This window comes from Oryctolagus cuniculus, chromosome 5, assembly GCF_051225735.1.
Source record: "Oryctolagus cuniculus isolate XC-2025 breed Fujian yellow rabbit chromosome 5, ASM5122573v1, whole genome shotgun sequence".
NCBI classification, from domain to species: domain Eukaryota; kingdom Metazoa; phylum Chordata; class Mammalia; order Lagomorpha; family Leporidae; genus Oryctolagus; species Oryctolagus cuniculus.
The window spans coordinates 56805331-56822928 of NC_142871.1; the positions used below are offsets into that span (position 1 = coordinate 56805331).

At 37.8% G+C, this 17598-nt stretch overlaps 1 pseudogene; it reads left to right on the plus strand.

Moving 5' to 3' along the window:
- LOC127493248 (dnaJ homolog subfamily A member 1 pseudogene) overlaps nucleotides 1–15039 on the plus strand; it is an 88689-nt pseudogene extending 73650 nt beyond the window's left edge.
- Nucleotides 15040–17598: the final 2559 nt, after the last annotated feature.

A 17598-nucleotide genomic window follows, 5' to 3' on the forward strand; every position in this document is an offset into this window, starting at 1 on the left:
TTTCAAATAAATAAATAAACAAATAAATCTTAAAAAAAAGAGAGAGAGAGAGAGAGAAAGAAAAAAAAAAAAAAGAAACCAGGTCTTCTGATTCTAGTGCCTGGGCACTGAAATCACGCTGGGAAAGCAGGAACCCCTGAGAGAGACATTTCTGTCACCTACAGCTTAGCTATGTCTCTTCAACGTTGCTCCCTGGAAAGAGTTAACAACCTCACACTGGTGACATTCCCTTGATAGATACACAACTAAAGTAGACCGAAGCCCTAGGTGCTTGAAATATATGGAATAAAAAGATAATTGGATTGTTTATTTTATGAGTATACTGCTCTAAGTTGCATTACGCAATGAAATCCCATTAATCCACACTCCACTAATCTCATGTAAAGTTAACCAACTGAACTATATGTAATTAAGAAAGGTTACCTTTTCTACAAACAATTCTTTAGAGTCTTATTTATAAGCAAAGCAAATCCAGGTTTTTTTAGTCATTCATTTAAAAATCTAGAAATTATATGTATTATGTCAGCAAAATGGAAAATGAAACAGTGACTTGATCAGCCCTTGTACTGACTGTTGAGGAACAACTTAATACTTTATCCCTTTTAGTATTTTTTTGTCCTACTTAATACTATAGGTTTAACTCTTTCATTAACACACAATTATTCTTAGGTGTTTAAATTTAACTAAAAAGTGATCCCTGTTAAATATAAGAGTGGGAATAAGAGAGGGAGGAGATGTACAGTTCGGCACATGCTCAATTGGACTTGCCCCAAATGGTGGAGTTAGAATCATGCCAGGGGATCCCAACACAATCCCATCAAGGTGGCATGTACCAATGACATCTCACTAGTCCAAGTGATCAATTTCAGTTCACAGTTGATCATACTGATAGGTCTAAGAGTCAAAGGGATCACATAAACAAGACCAGTGTCTGCTAATACTAACTGATAGAATAAAAAAGGGAGAGAACGATCCAACATGGGAAGCAGGATACACTGCAGACTCATAGAATGGCAGATGTCCTAAATAGCACTCTGGCCTCAGAATCAGCCCTTAAGGCATTTGGATCTGGCTGAAGAGCCCATGAGAGTATTTTAGGCATGGAAAGCCAAGACACTCTGGCAAAGAAAAAAAAAAAAAAAAAACCTAAATGAAAGATCTCTGTGAGTGAGATCCCAGTAGAAAGAATGGGCCATCAAAGAAGGAGGTACCTTTCTCTGAAGGGAGGAGAGAACTTTCACTTTGACTATGACCTTGTCTAAATAAGATCAGAGTTGGCAAACTCAAAAGGCTTCCATAGCCTTGGCAACTCATGACTAGAGCCTAGGGTGATTACTGATGCTATAAACAAAAGTGTCAATTTGTTAAGTCAACAACAGGAGTCACTGTGTACTTACTCCTCATGTGGAATCTCTGTCCTTAATGTGCTGTCCAATGTGAATTAATGCTATAACTAGTACTCAAACAGTATTTTACACTTTATGTTCTGTGTGGCTGCAAACAGGTTGAAATCTTTACTTAATATATGCTAAACTGATCTTCTGTATATAAAGATAATTGAAAATGAATCTTGATGTGAATGGAATGGGAGAGAGAGTGGAAGATGGGAGGGTTGCGGGTGGGAGGGAAGTTATGGGGGGGGGGAGCCATTGTAATCCATAAACTGTACTTTGGTAATTTATATTTATTAAATAAAAGTTAAAGAAAAAGAAAAGTCAAAAAAATGGCTACACATATAATGTAGTATAATATAATCAAGGCCTTTTGTGAAGCATAGGTATCCTTTTTAAAAAAAAAAAAATAAGCCTTGGGGCCGGTGCTGTGGTGCAGCAGGTCAACGCCCTGGCCTGAAGCGCCAGCATCCCATATGGGAAGGTTCAAGACTCAGCAGCTCCACTTCCAATCCAGCTCTCTGCTGTGTCCTGGGCGAGCAGAAGATGGCCCAAGTCCTTGGGACCCTGCACCCATGTGGAAGACCCAGAGGAAGCTCCTGCCTCCCAGTTTCGGATCGGCACAGCTCTGGCCGTTGCGGCCAACTGGGGAGTGAACCATTGGATGGAAGACTTCTCTCTCTCTCTCTCTCTCTGCCTCTCCTCTCTCTGTGTAACTCTGACTTTGAAATAATAAATAAATCTTAAAAAAAAACTAAGTCTTATTACTTGTTAAAATCCATTTATATCTTAGTTTAAAATATTAACTATCTTTAATATCACTCAAACTCCATTTCTTCTCAAATATTTTGTCAGTCAGATTTCTCACTACTTTCCTTCCAGTATTCTAAATGAAAGAGATTTTGAATCTTCACACTTATGGGACTACATATAAAAATAACCATAAACATCGAGTTTCAAAATTATGCTGTTTTTGATTTTGTGGAGACTGTTTAGAGAACTAAAAATGTACACAAAGCAAATTTCTAGCCCTTGATTCATGGTGCAGTCCTTCCCAAGGTGACAGAAGTCTGCAAATGCCCATAGCCTCATAAAACTTTTTTTTTTTAATTTGAGAAGCAGAGAGAGAGAGAGAGAGAGAGATACACAGAGAGAAAGCCCCTCTGGTTCATTGCCCAAATGCCCACAGTGGCCCAAGGGCTGAAATCCATAACCTGGAATGTAATCCCTGTCTCCCATGTAAGTGGCAAGAACCCAACTGCTTGAGCCATTACCGCTGCCTCCCAGAGTCTGGGTTGGCAGGAAACTGAAATAAGGAGCTAGAGCCAGGTTTTGAACCCAGGCTCTCCAGTACAAGGCACAGGCATCTTAACCAGTATATTAACCACTAGGCCAAATGCCCACCACCATAAAACATGTAATGCAGGCATTTCAACTACCAAATTGTTGTCACTTATTATTTTAAAAAAAAGGTCTATGTTGAACAATAGAAAATAATGAATAACTGGTTTTGATTTGAACTATTTTTCACATTTTAAAAATGATAAATGTAGTTCAGAGCTCTCAAACTAATGACACAGGAAAATAATATTAATTTTTGAGAGGAAGAAAGATTATTTTAAAAGTGAACATGTGGGGCCTGCACTGTGGTACAGAGGGTTAAAGCCCTGGCCTGCAGCAACAGCATTCCTTATGGGCTACGGTTTGAGCACTGGCTACTCCTCTTCCAATCTAGCTCTCTGCTATGGACAGGAAAAGCAGAAGAGGATGGCCCAATCCCTGGGCCCCCACACCCATGTGGAAGCAGTAGAAGATGGCCCAAGTCCTTGGGCCCCTGCACCCACATGAAAGACTGGGAAGAAGCTCCTGGCTCCTGGCTTCGGGTCAGCTCAGCTCTGGCCATTGCCGTCATTTGGGGAGTGAACCAGCAGATGGAAGGCTTCTCTGCCTCGGGCTCTACCTCTCTCTCTGTAACTCTGTCTTTCAAATAAACAAATAAATTTTTTTAAAAAAAGCAAATATTTCCTGAGAAATTTCTATGAGCTAAAATTCTCATATTAGGTGCTTTACATGAACATTCACAATAACCAGCAAAATTTGCCCCATGCTCACGCACCCACGCAGGGGACAAACTGCCACTTCAAGTGGTTGAGTGCCTGCCACAGCCACGCAGTGGAGGAAGATGCTGCTGACTGGAATCTAGCCCTCCCTCTGTGCCACTGTGCTCTACTGACAAGTTATTTCCTTAGAAGAGTCTAGGAAATGTGATCAGTATTTTATCTTTGTTCACATTCTAAAGTACCATCAGGCTCTGAGGAAAAGTATGTGGTCCAGTCAATGCCCTTGAGGAAGAGAGAGCCACAGATTATGGGGCTTTAGCCTTAGACAGCAGCTCGGTGACCATAGCCAAGGGTTTCTGCTGTGTCCAATCATTCAATTCCTTTGCTGGTGGCAGGGACAACATGCAAACCCCTTGTACATCTAGTGCTTCTCAAACTTCAATTGTGGTTACAAGAAATCTGAGAATAAGTGTGTGATACGCCATTTCCGGTATATGTTATTTCTAAATTTTATATCTACCAGATTTCCCTACCCCTGTATCTCCCACTCTCGCATACCTTCTCTTTCTCATCACCTTTTCTGTTCTTCTCTTCTCCTCTCCACCCTTTCTTTGCTGTATTTCTCTCTTCACCTCCTAGACACAGAGTGTGTAGGTGGGGAAGAAGGAAAGAAAGTTATAACAAAGCCATCATGTTTGGCACTTACTATATATGTAAAATACTCTTGTGCCTTTCTCACTTATTGCATATTTACTAACTGGTCTTAAAATTCTATGTCTATAAATGAGATTCTTCAGGACTACGCATTTGATGAAAATCCCTTCGTTTTCTTTACATTTTTGTGCCTCAGCCAGAAAAGTTGGTTCTAATGTCCAGGTGCATGACTTACTAAATGTGTGACTTTGGGCAAGTAATAGCCTTTTGTCTTTTCAGCTTCATCATCAGTCATATGGAGAACACCTATTCTGCCTCCTGGACAGGGTGGCTGTGAAGATTAAATGAAACTTCAGGGAGGACACATTTATGAAAGACTGCTCATCGGGAAGCAATCTGGTAGGACCATTACTCCTTTCACAGTTACTTCTATATTTCTTACTCTACTTTTTTTTTTTTTTTGCCTTTCTCATCTGCCTTTTTTGCCTCACTTATTTGACATGTCAGTGAACAAGGTGTTCCACTAGAAATTAATAGATTTCCCACTAAACTAGGCCATGGAAATTTATTTTTTAGCTTTCATCATTTTTAAATGGAATATTTTCTAAGCGAGGATTACTCATATCCTGTCTCTTTAGACATGATTTATTAAACATAGTTTATGTTTCCTGATGAGTCAGGATTATCATCACTACAAACATGTGATGTTCTCCCCCTAAAATTGTTGACCCCTGGGCTGTTATTAGAACTGCCTCAATTCCTTGTGCATATCCTATTATTGCACCTTAGGCTACCATTCGACTTTGGTTCTGTAGTTTTTTTCCCCAAATAACTCTAACTTCCCTAATGACATAGACTGTTTCCCATGTAATTCTATGCCCCAGTGCCCATATGGTAGCACCATCTGAAGATATAAAATGTAATAATAACCTGAAATTACTGAGGATGGAGGGAAGAAGGAAAATGGTACTTACCACATGCCTGTTGCTTCACATATGTTCAGTCTTCACAACTGAATAAAGAGGGTAATATTACTATCTCCATTTTAAGAAATGAGGAAAATGAGACTCGGATAACTCAAATACCTGCCCAAGTTCACACAGCTGTCAACAGAAGACCTACCCCTTTATTATTCCAAAGTTCATTCTCTTCCTGCCATAACACACATCACATATACTTACTCTGCCGTTGAAATGGGTCACCTGCTTTTTGGTTTCAGATGAAGTTCATAGAGTTTTACAATTTTTCTGCCTCTCCTCAAGGTCACCTGTTACCTCTTTGATGATTATGTATCATGTTCTTTTTCACCTGGTATTTTTCCTATTCTCGTCTGAAACAGCTATCAAAATGCTACACATGCTTACTAGACTTGCTTAAAAGTCAGAATAAAATAGTCTTAGTACCAATGTTAGGAAAGGATGAGAAAGAGTTTTCAAACTGCAGACCAACCTGGACAGGTCAGTAGTAGCTACTTGGAGTGCTGAGTTGAGGCGTGTGAGGCAGTAGCTGTGGCTCTGCAGGAACGAGGGCCCATGGGAAGTAGCAATGTCTGGCATGGTGAAGAGAAGGGAAATCAGAGCCACACTTCTGGGGCCTGGGGAGTTTTCACTGAGTAAATTGCATGAAGGTTACTGTGTGGTCTTGGCATCATCTATCTGGATTTTCTGTTGTGCTTTTTGCTTCCTCCTTTGCTCTTATCTGGAATATATTTAATTAAGGAGGCTAGCAGAGTGACTTCTGGATAACTAAAATGCTTGTAATAGTCTTTCCTTTCTCTTCCTTCCAGGTTTTCTAGGCCTGTGCTCTGTGGTGTGTGTCCTAGGTGTGTCAGCATCACCCTCAATGCCCCACTGCCTTTATATAAGTCATTGAAAGAACTCAGGGCAAAAGAGAGTACAATCCCTGGTACAGATCAGACAACGGCGAGTAAATAAATTAGCAAAGAAACAAATGATTCAAATTGGCATATTTTTTCCAGAAATATTAAGTGTGTGAAGATTGAATTATACATGGCACTCTAACTTCCACTAATATTACTGATATTAATTAGTCAGGTTAATTAATATGGACTTCCACTGATTATACTGATATCAACTATGGACTTCACCTTCATTGTCCACAAGAGCTGATGACATTTCTGATCCTCCTTTACTACTGCTTCTGTCTTTGTTTCCACCACTTCCCCTCCACATCTGAGCAATCACCTTTGCTTGTTTTCCCCTTCTCTCTGCCGGTTTCTTATCTTGTTGGACCCTTGTCATGCCGTCAGAGATTCTTGGCTTCTACATGAGAACACTGACCTTTTATGTACATCATTATCAAGCCTGAAGATTACTTCCCTCTTGTTGGTGAATTAATCAATCACAGCTCATCTTCTGTAACCTTCGTGTCTTTGGCTCCTCCTAACTACAGTCAGAATGCCCAGTCTATTGCCCTTTTTTCTTTTCTAACAGACAACTATCCTAGTGCTTGAACACTAGACCCTGGCTAACAAAAGTTATGGTGTATGCTATGAAGCCCATCTACTGGAAATCACTTTTCCAACTCACACACAAGACAGTTCCTGTATGGATTCAAATGACAAGGGAGTACACAGTTTAGTGACCAAGTTAACTTGATTGTAATAGATTTTCTTTTCTTTTCTTATTTTTATTTATTTTTATTTTTTCGACAGGCAGAGTGGACAGTGAGAGAGAGAGACAGAGAGAAAGGTCTTTTGCCATTGGTTCACCCTCCAATGGCCGCCACGGCCGCCACGCTGCAGCTGGCGCACATGCTGATCCGAAGGCAGGAGCCAGGTACTTATCCTGGTCTCCCATGGGGTGCATGGCCCAAGCACTTGGGCCATCCTCCACTGCACTCCCTGGCCACAGCAGAGAGCTGGCCTGGAAGAGGGGCAACCGGGACAGAATCTGACGCCCCGACTGGGACTAGAACCTGGTGTGCCGGCACCGCAAGGCGGAGGATTAGCCTAGTGAGCTGCGGCGCTGGCCGATTTTCTTTTCTTTTTAAAATAGATTTTCTTTTCTTTTTAAAAGACTTTCATTCATTTGAAAGGTAGAGTGACAGAGAGAAAGGCAGACAGACAGAAAGAGATCTTCCATCTGTTGGTTCCCTCCCCCAAATGGTCACAACAGCAAGGGCTGGGCCAGGCAGAAGCCAGGAACCAGAAACTCCATCTGAAGTTCTCACATGGGTGACAGGGGCCTGAGTACTTGGGCCATATTCCACTACTTTCCCAGGCACATTAGCAGGGAACTGGATTAGAAGCAGAGAAGCCAGAAGTGAAACAACAGCTCTGATATGGGATGCTGGTATCATAAGTGGTACCTTAACCCTCTGTACCACAAGACCAGCCCTCAGATTTTCTCAAACCTTTTGCAACAAGAACAGCAAAAAATATTTAATCAATTATCTGCAGCAATATATGGCCAAAATATAGTAAGTTTAGGTCCTGATATTAATAATACTTAATGTCCAAAGGCTCAATTTGCTAGAAGATAATCCTAAAAATGTGATTGCTGATGGTTGAGAATTACTAGGCAACTGAATTACCAACTGGTATCTTGAAGGAATTCATTCTGTATTAGTCCAAAATAAGTACCTGATTTTGCAAATTCCATCAGAATTATGAAGGAAGGAAAACAATAGAAAAATAGCTTCTGGGAAGAACAAGAGAAGCTTTTGTTGTTATATTGTTTTGCTCATTTGTATAAGATACAAATTTCATCTGTTTACCTAATGAAGAGAAGCAAGAAATGAGATATAGAAAATACACAGGTGAGAGAAAGTATTTGTGTTATAAAATTGTGCTTTGCCAGGCCACACAGCAGACTCATAGAATGACAAGTGCCCTAAACAGCACTATGACCTCAGAATCAGCCCTTAAGTCACTCTGGTCTGGCTGATAAGTCCATGAGAGCATTTCAGGCATGGAAAGCCAAGACACTGTGACAAAAAATAAAGAGTCCTACATGAAGGATCTCTGTGAGTGAGACTCCAGTGGAAAAAGGGGGCCATCAAAAAAGGAGGCACTTTTCTCTAAAGGGAGGAGAGAAATTCTACTTTGCTTATTGCCCTGTCTAAATACTGACAGAGTCTGTGGACTTAAAAGGCTTCCATAGCATTGGCAGTTCATGACAAGAGCCTTGGGTGATCACTGACGTCATAAATAAGAGTGTCAACTGTTAAATCAACAACAGGAGTCACTGTGCAGTTACTCCCCATGTAGGACTTCTATCCTTAATGAGTTGTACTATGAGAATTAATGGTAAAACTTGTCATCAAACAGTACTTTATACTTTGTGTGTCTGTGTGGGTGCCAGCTGTTGAAATCTTTACTCAGTATAGAGTTGGTTTTCTGTATAGAAAGATAATTAAAAATGAATCTTAATGAAGAATGGGATGGGAGAGGGAGTAAGAGATGGGACGGGAGGTGGGGGTGAGGATGGGTATTGGGGGAAGAACCACTATATTCCTAAAGCTATACCTATGAAATTTTTATTCATTAAATAAAAGCTTTCTAAAAAAAAATTGTGCCTTCTAATGTGGTAGTCACTAGCCACATGTGACTACTGAGCACTTGAAATGTGCTTAGTCTAAACTGAGATGTGATTTAAGCACAAAACACATGTGGGATTTTTGAAGAGTTAGCATGAAATAAAGCTTGAAAATTTATATTAATATTTTATCACATTGACTACATATTAAAAAGTATTCTATTATATTTGTTTAAATAATATATTATTAAAGTTATTCTTACCTATTTCTATTATTTTGTAATGGCTACCAGAAGATCTTAAATACATGTGTGGTTTGCATTTGAAACTCACATTATTATTTTTATTAATTATTCATTAAGTTTGGACAGCACTGATAGAAGGTCTTACCTATTGGGATTGGTTTTAACCAAGAGTAAGCGAGAATTCCAAAATAACTGAGAAGAGTTAAATAGGTAAATACTCATTGACTGCTGACAGGCTGAAAAAGCTGTTCCATGATCATCAGAGACTGAAGTTTCTTTTCTATTTCTGTTCTACATGCCCAAGCATATTGCCTCAGGATCCAAAATGGTTGCTAAGGCTCTAACTAGAATAACAACATTCCAGAGCTCAGGGAGGAAAAAAGAGGAGGTATTTGAGGCTACATTCCTTGTATAGTTCCTACAACCATCTTCTACCATCTTCCTTTTAAAGGCCAGGACCTTCTTTGGACAAAATAAAAGCCTCTCCCTCATATATATATATATATATATATATATATATATATATATAAAAAAATAGGCTCAACAACACTAATCATCAGAGAAATGTAAATCAAAACCACAGTGAGATATAACCTCTGGTTACATTGGCCATCATCAAATAAAATCTAGGGGAAGAGAGTAAACTAACAACTGTGATCTTGTCCCATTTCATTGACAGGGTTCCCTGTGAATTCAAGAGCCTGGGAAATGCAGTCTACCCAATAGTACAGTGTACAGCTAGAAATCACAAGTTATTTTTAGGATTACCATTAGTACTGCTTTGCCCAAAAGTCTGTTTTGAATGTGTTGTCTTGGCATAATTATAAATAGCTCCCCCTTTCTTCTTTCTTAAATGTCCTAGTTTGGATGATAAATTATATGGTCAACCTTGTATTATGAGAAGAAAAAAACGAAACAGATGACAGGTTAGACAATCCATTCTGCCACAGGTCCTTGAGGAATCAGTTGAAAAATTATTGGCAGGTGGGTGTCTCCTCAAAACCACTTTACCATTATTCTGAAACTGTGCTCTTAGAGGTTGCTGTGACCTTTATATTGAAGAAATTAAAGAAATTTTCTATTTTTCTTTCATTTTTTCACTTAAGTTATCTGTGGTGTGACTTCCCATGTTAAGCACTATGCATTTAGGCTTTGGGGGTAAAACAGAATTCAATAGTATTAACTTCATACTATTAAGGCCATTTCATATTATAATGAAGGAATAAGAATCTGAATTGTTTGAATAGTCTGGATTGGGGACTATTGTTCCCTGTTTAGCTCTCTCCCTACCCCCATCAATATTTCCCTAAGTATCTTTCTGTCTTTTTGTTTCTAGAAAATTCTAGCCCATTATTTCCCAAAATGCCTTCAATATGTCACTAGTTCTCTAAAAGATCTCCAGAGTTAAATAATATTTGGATATGCAATGTTATTAGAGCTTTATAATGTAAATTATTATAAAGCAGGTTTGAAAAGTAGTACAATAAAAACAATCATTTAACTCTACTAATAATATGAACTGTATAGGAGTTAATACCTGTTAATATGTAATGTATCATTCCTTTGACTTCTCTTTGGGTCCCAGAGAGTTATCTGGGACTGATTATCTGTCCATATCTCCTTTCTCTGTACTTTGTCCCTGATGTACACACATTTGTCTTCTATTTCTACCTCTAAGGAGATGACATCTAAGCAACCTTGCTTAGCTGAACTAACTACAAAAGCATCTCTATTTGATTTAAAACTATAGTCTCAAACTTAGCAACCTAAAAGTCAGTGTTACTTCTTGTCTAAAATCAAGCTTCTGTTTGTACATATCAACTTTGAAATAGTTCTACTTGTGGTGGATTGTTTGGCTTATTTGTCTTTGGTTTTGTTGTGTCTTGACAGGTTTTGTTTTTTTTTTTGTTTTGTTTTGTTTTTTTGTTTGTTTTTTTTTTTTCCTTTTGGAGGGGTTAAAAGTAGGTCCAAATACTTCCAGGTAGACTGAGTGGCATTGCAATTAACTACTATTTTTGAGCAAAATCCTTTCATTTGCAATGTTGGTGAAAAGCTGTACCAATGGCTCTTGGGTAAATGAAGCTTATGCATGTGGCCTGGACTCAGCCAATCAAGACTCCCACTAGGAACTTTGGTGTTTCAGGGGTGACATTAACAATGCTGAGTAACAACAGTGGACTTACCTTGCCACTCCAGATTATTCTCATGCAATCTGAGGTTTGAGAACGATTGCATAAAATCATCTTGTATATCATCTCTTCCAAGAAAATCTAATTATTCCACTCAGAATTACGTCTTTTTTTTTTTTTTTTCTAGAGTCCTGTGACCCTTAATATCTATACCACTCATGGTGAACCTATCCTATGGTGCTTTTGAAGGTATGTAAGTAGTTTTCTTATCTCTGCAACTGGTTCCCAAGCTTTGTGAAGGCAGGCAGGAAGGATGATACAAATCACCATGTGTAGAATTACTCACCTACTAAGTAAATATTCACTAGTGAAAATTAGGTGCTCCTACCCACTTTCCATATGATAAACTTTAAATTAGTTCACATCTTTCTGATGTGAACATCTGAAATAGTGGTTCTCAATTTTGCTATTTGTTAAAATCACCTAGAGAGCTATAACAAATACTGGTACTCCAATCACATCATCAAAGATTCTACTTTAATTGTTTTGAGGTACAAGATACTGGTCACTGAGGTGTTAAAAGTTCCTAAATGGGTCTATGTTGCAGACAATGTCGTGAATCATCATTCTGATATTCAAAGTGTGGTCTAAGCACCAGCTGGAGCAGTACATCTGGGAACACTTTAACAAGAGTCCCAGGTGATTCATAAATACTTTACAGTAGGAGAAGCACTTGGTTTAAAACATCAATGTTCAACAGAAACACAATGTGAGCCATATATGTAATTTAAAATCTTCTGGTAGCCATAATATAAAAGGTTTAAAAAGTAAAAATAATTTTAGCGCATTTTATTTAACTCAATGTTTCCAAGATATTATCATTTTAACAATTACTAATGAAATATTTTACAGAATTTTTGCACTAAGTCTTTGAAATCTGGTGTGCATTTAATATTAGTAGCATCCCTCTAATTTGATCAGCAACATTTCTATTTCATAGCCATATGTGGCTACTACTCACCTTATTGAACAGTACAGATCTAGAGCTTCCCGACATTTCAGTGTTTAACACCAACTAAAGCTTTCCTTACAGCATCTTTTATAGCTGAAAGAGACTTTCTGTTAACCTATCAACTCACCATTCACTTTTCTATCTTCATCCTGTTACCCTCATTGGTCACCACAGCCTGGGAAGCCCTCCCCCTTTTCCTTTCTGGTCCAGGTTCCATTTTTCCTTTAAGTCCAGTTCAGACTTATATCTGTTTGCTAAAACCATCCTAAAATGAGATTACAATAGTTGATTTCTGCTCTAAATTTTATAGGGCAAACTTACTCATTCTCACGTACTAGGGAAGATTGTAAAAGATGTTTTTGAAAGCCTAATATGAAATATAATTAGAATTGCAAAACATGTTACTCTTCTTAATAAAAATAAAACATAAATCTCAGAAGGTAGATATTGAAAGACAAAATCTCTGGTGAAGAGTAACAGCCTTCCTGTGCATCATAAATCAACTTGCATAAATACTTCTCCTGGAGATCTTCTATGGCTATTCCAACACACCCTTCCCCACCCCACAATGCTGGAACAGAACCACAGATGCTCCTTCTTAAGCATAAATTCAAGTGAGAATAACAACTAGCTCTTCTTCCGATTGCTCCAAAACTTATCTTAGACAAAATGGAATGTTATAGACTGTATTCATAGACTGAAAGTAATGAAAGAAAAAAATATCAGAGTCCAATAAATTTAGAAAGTCTTGTTTGCAATATTTAGTCTATTGTCTATATGGGCAAGACTACCATATTCACATATGGCAGGATAGGAAAAGAATTTGCTAAATCCTTCCCTTCTTTGTCCCTCTTTTCTCTCCACACAGTGATATTAATTAGCCTACAAACCAAACACTTCCTAAACACCTTGACTTCCCATGGTCTAGATTTGCATTCTCCAATTTAGCCACTAAAACCTTGTAACTTCTGAATATTTGAAACATAACTAGCCCAAATTTAGATATTGTGCACATGTAAGATTCCAAGACTTGGTATGTATATGTGGTTCCCATTGATCCCACTAAAAATTACCATAAATGTAGTGAGTTAAAACACAGTATGAGCATTGTGGTGGAGCTAGTTAAGCCAGTGTTTGGGATGCCTCCATTCCACATCGGAATACCTAGGTTCAAGTCCTACCTCTACTTCTGATTCAGCTTCCTGCTAATATGCACCTGGGAATATGATTGCCCGAGTATATGGGTTCCTGCCACCCATACAGAGACCCAGATCCTGGTTTTTGGCCTGGCCAAGCCCCGGTCATTGTGAATATCTGGGGAGTGAATCAGCAGATGAAAGCTCTTCCTCTCTTTCTCCCAAGTCCCTCTCCCTCTCTCTTTCTCTGTCATATTGTCTTTCAAATAAATAAGTACACATTTGAAAACAGACATATTTATTTTCTTACAATTCTATAAGCCAGAAATCTCAGTTTTGGTGCCACAGTTGGGACCTCTAACTTGGAATCTCCTAAGTTCAAAACCAAGGTGTCTTTGGGGTTCATTTTTTCTGGAGGCTCTGGAGAGAAATTAGCCTCCAAGGTCATTCTGGTTGATGATCGAACTTAGCTCTTTGTGTTTGTTGGACAGAAGTCTAGTTTCCTTCCTTGCTGAAAGCCAGAAGCCTCTCTTGGCTCCTTCAGGCCACCTGAATTCCTTGTCACAGACCCTCCCCCCATCTTCAAACCAGCAAAGACATAGAATCCTACTCATACTGAGAGTCTCCCCTGCATCTTCTTCTGTCATATCTCTTGCTTTTAGCTTCAAATCCTCCCCTTTTAAGAACTTATGTAAGAGAATTTTCCAAAATGTTTAGTGAGATATAAAGCAGTGGTAGCTTCCCAAGCTCATTACTGCTCCCCAATATTAGCCGTGGCCCACTCCCTGGATGAAGAGAACAGTAAAGAAAACAGTTAATATGATGGTTTTTTGGTGAAATCTAATACCACCCGGGAGAGTTTAAAAATGTTTATAGGAACATCTTGAATCCAAATGAAGGAGAAAATTTTAAAAAGATTTCTCAATTTTATTAAGTGGTCTTTTGATGTAAAATAGAATTATATAGCAAAGGAGGAGACCCAACAATTAAAGAGGATGGAGTAGGTGGTAGTTTTGAATCCCTGTGGACACCTTTGATATGATTTTTGGAAAAGGAGGAAGGATGCAGAAAGGAGAAGGGAAAATGTGCATGAGCTGTCACCTTAGATGATTCCCACAGTGGTGCAACAAGTAAACTAGTCCACACATGAATATGATCTGTGATGAATCTGAAGGCCAAGGAGGTAAGAAAGGAGTAGAATGTTGTCACAATCACTGAGGTACTGGAATACAAATAAGAATCTATCAGGTAGAGCCTGGTATGGTTCAGCAAACTCTCTCTGTGTATGGAGTACCAGGACTATGGGGAACAATCCTAAAGACAGATAGAAAAGCTAGAGTAGAGGAAAGACAGGTCAAAAGAAGAAGATTCTGAAAGCTCATATTATAAAAGACATGAAAAATGACCAAACAAAATAGCATTCTATGGTGAAAGAGACCAAGAGCTAGGACTGGAGCCAGGTGATGTTTTCATAGTTTTAGGTCAGAAGGGCCCCGATGTTTGTATTCAATTAGAACTAGACCATTTCATATGGATGGACATACAATTGTGGAATTATTATTGACAACAGGACCATAGTCATCATTTCTCATCCCTAGGTCAAGTTGTCAAGCAAAGTGATATCACATGTGTGTTAAATGAAGGCAGGTCCATTTATTTTAGACTATCTGAAAAGGATCACTTACTTATTTAAGATAAACTTTCCTGCGAATAGCTTTCTCTGTCCTGATAAACTTTGTTTGTAGGAAAAACAAGCAAAGATGAAGGAAGTAGCAGAGACTGGTGAAATGGATCAGGTAGAACTGGTAGACAAGAAAGGTAGTGCCATAACAATGGAGAGGTCCATGAGGATGATGAACATCATCCCAGAGTTATTGCTCAGTTTCAAACCTCTTAATGAAGCCACTGGTTAACATTCACCATTAACATCCTATATGCAGTACTGAATGACTGAAGGGTTATAATCATATTTTCATCTTTTGTTATTGTTTTAATCTTTAATTACAGTAGTATTTTAAAAATTAAAAAGAATTAATAGCCATAGCCAACCAGCTTGAACAAATATAAAAATGCAAAAAAAATCCAAAAATGAATACTACCATATTATTTCACTTCTGTGAACAGGTTAAGGCTATTAATGTGACAGAGGTCAGCAAAGTGGTGGGGCAGGGTCAGTGAGCTTGGAGGAAGTTCTAGTGCACTGGAATTGTCCTATAGCTGGGTCTGAGCAGTGGTTATGAAAGGACACACATGTACAACCTCACTGAGGTATTGTTTATTTATGTAAATTGTACTTCAGTAAAATTAAAACAATGTTTTGTTAAAAACTTTAAAATAATGCTTTGATAAAGACAAAAGTTAAATGAAGAATAAATACAAACATAAAATATAAAACATAAAAGCTCTGACTTGGCCAGGTATACATGTTGACTTCATTATATAAGATGAAATTTAATACCTGTAAAACTTACTTTGAAAGTTTCCCTCGCTAGCATTTGTAGGTCATACCTTGTGATTGATTTTAGCTGTGTACCTGAACAAGCTTAGCTTTAAATACTACATCTAAGTATCACCGATCTCTGTAAAAATAATACAGTTATGTATTTAACTAACAATGAAAAAGAAATTGTATTTATAAAGCATTGGTCTGTATACATCTTTATTTTAACTATTAACTCATTGTGATGCCTCTGAATTTTTTCTATTGCTTCAACTTTTATTTGAAGATGGCATAGTATAAAATTTGTAGTATTAGTGATGGAAGTGTATGACATAACAGATTTATATATATTTATATAACAAAATATATAAGCATGGGGTATTTGCAAAGTTTATAGAAAATGAATTAAAAGATGTTTATTTTGGTGCAAATACTTTTCTATCTATGCATATTCTTTTCACAATACACATTTTCCATGAACTTCTTTCTTTATTATCACTATTTTTTGGTTTTAGAATTGAACAACTTTTTTTTTAACATTTTGCTATATTCACCTTGAATGTAGACATTATATATATACTATTTTTTCTCAAAAACATTTCTCAAAAATGATATTAAATATCATTAAGAGACAATGATCATAACACAGGGAAAGGGTATATTCTTTATTATTATTTTTTTTTTTGACAGGCAGAGTAGACAGTGAGAGAGAGAGACAGGTCTTCCTTTGCTGTTGGTTCACCCTCCAATGGCCACTGTGGCCAACGCGCAGCGGCCCACGCACCTCGTTGATCCGAAGCCAGGAGCCAGGTGCTTCTCCTGGTCTCCCATGGGGTGTAGGGCCCAAGCACGTGGGCCATCCTCTACTGTACTCCCTGGCCACAGCAGAGAGCTGGCCTGGAAGAGGGGCAACCGAGACAGAATCCAGCACCCCGACCGGGACTAGAACCCGGTGTGCCCGTGCCACAGGCAGAGGATTAGCCTAGTGAGCCACGGCGCCGGCTGGAAAGGGTATATTCTTATTTACATGGTATGATTCAATGAAGTAATGTTTATAACTATCTGCCAAGTGATATGACATCCATATGATTTTTATACTCTGTATTAACTTCCCAAAATAAGAGAAAATGTAATATTTGTCTTTCTGAGTTGGCTTATTTCACTTAGCCTAATGATCTCAAGTTCTATCCTATTCTTTACAAATGTCATGTTTCATTTGTGGTATACATACATGACAGAATATTACTTAGCTATAAAAAAAGAAATCCATGAATTTTTTAATATCCCTCAAAGACATGGATTTCAAAAAAATTTACACCAAAATAATAGCTTTTAATTCCTTTCCCATGAACTTTTTGATATTTAGTGTGGGTATATCTTTTTCCCCTCTCTTTGGAACATGATAAGACCCTAAGTAGTGACTTCCTGAGTGAGGTAAATTTGAAGCTAAAGTGAAAAGTGGGAAAACATTTATAAAGAGAAGTAACTCACAGGAAGGTGTTCCCCAGGAATGGTACAGGTTTACTTTAAACCAGTCGGGTTATATTCTAAAGCAGCTGTAATTAAATGTTAGCAGTATAGTAAAGTATGATGAATACTTTGGTTTGTGTCTTTCAAAGTCATCATATGTTCACATGCTTAAGTCTGGATATCAGAATTGACATAATTCTTGAAGTATATGGCTCTCTGCATAAGATATTGATTAAAAAGCATTTCCAATGTGTGTCACTACAGGCTTTTATTCCCCAGATAAAAACATTGACTTTTCATTAATCAAGATATGTAACTTTTCATTTTAACTAGTTATATTGATTAACACAAAAACACTATTTAACTAATAAAAAATAACTCACGTGATTACATTTTAAAGTCTGTAACATTAATTACATCTGCAAAAATCCCTTTTGCCATGTGATGCAACACATTAACAGGTTCCAGAGAATAGAATATGGACATCTTTGGGGAGCCAGCCTAGCTATCATAGTATGAAAAATGAAAAATTTTTATTAATAATTTTATATTGATCACATGT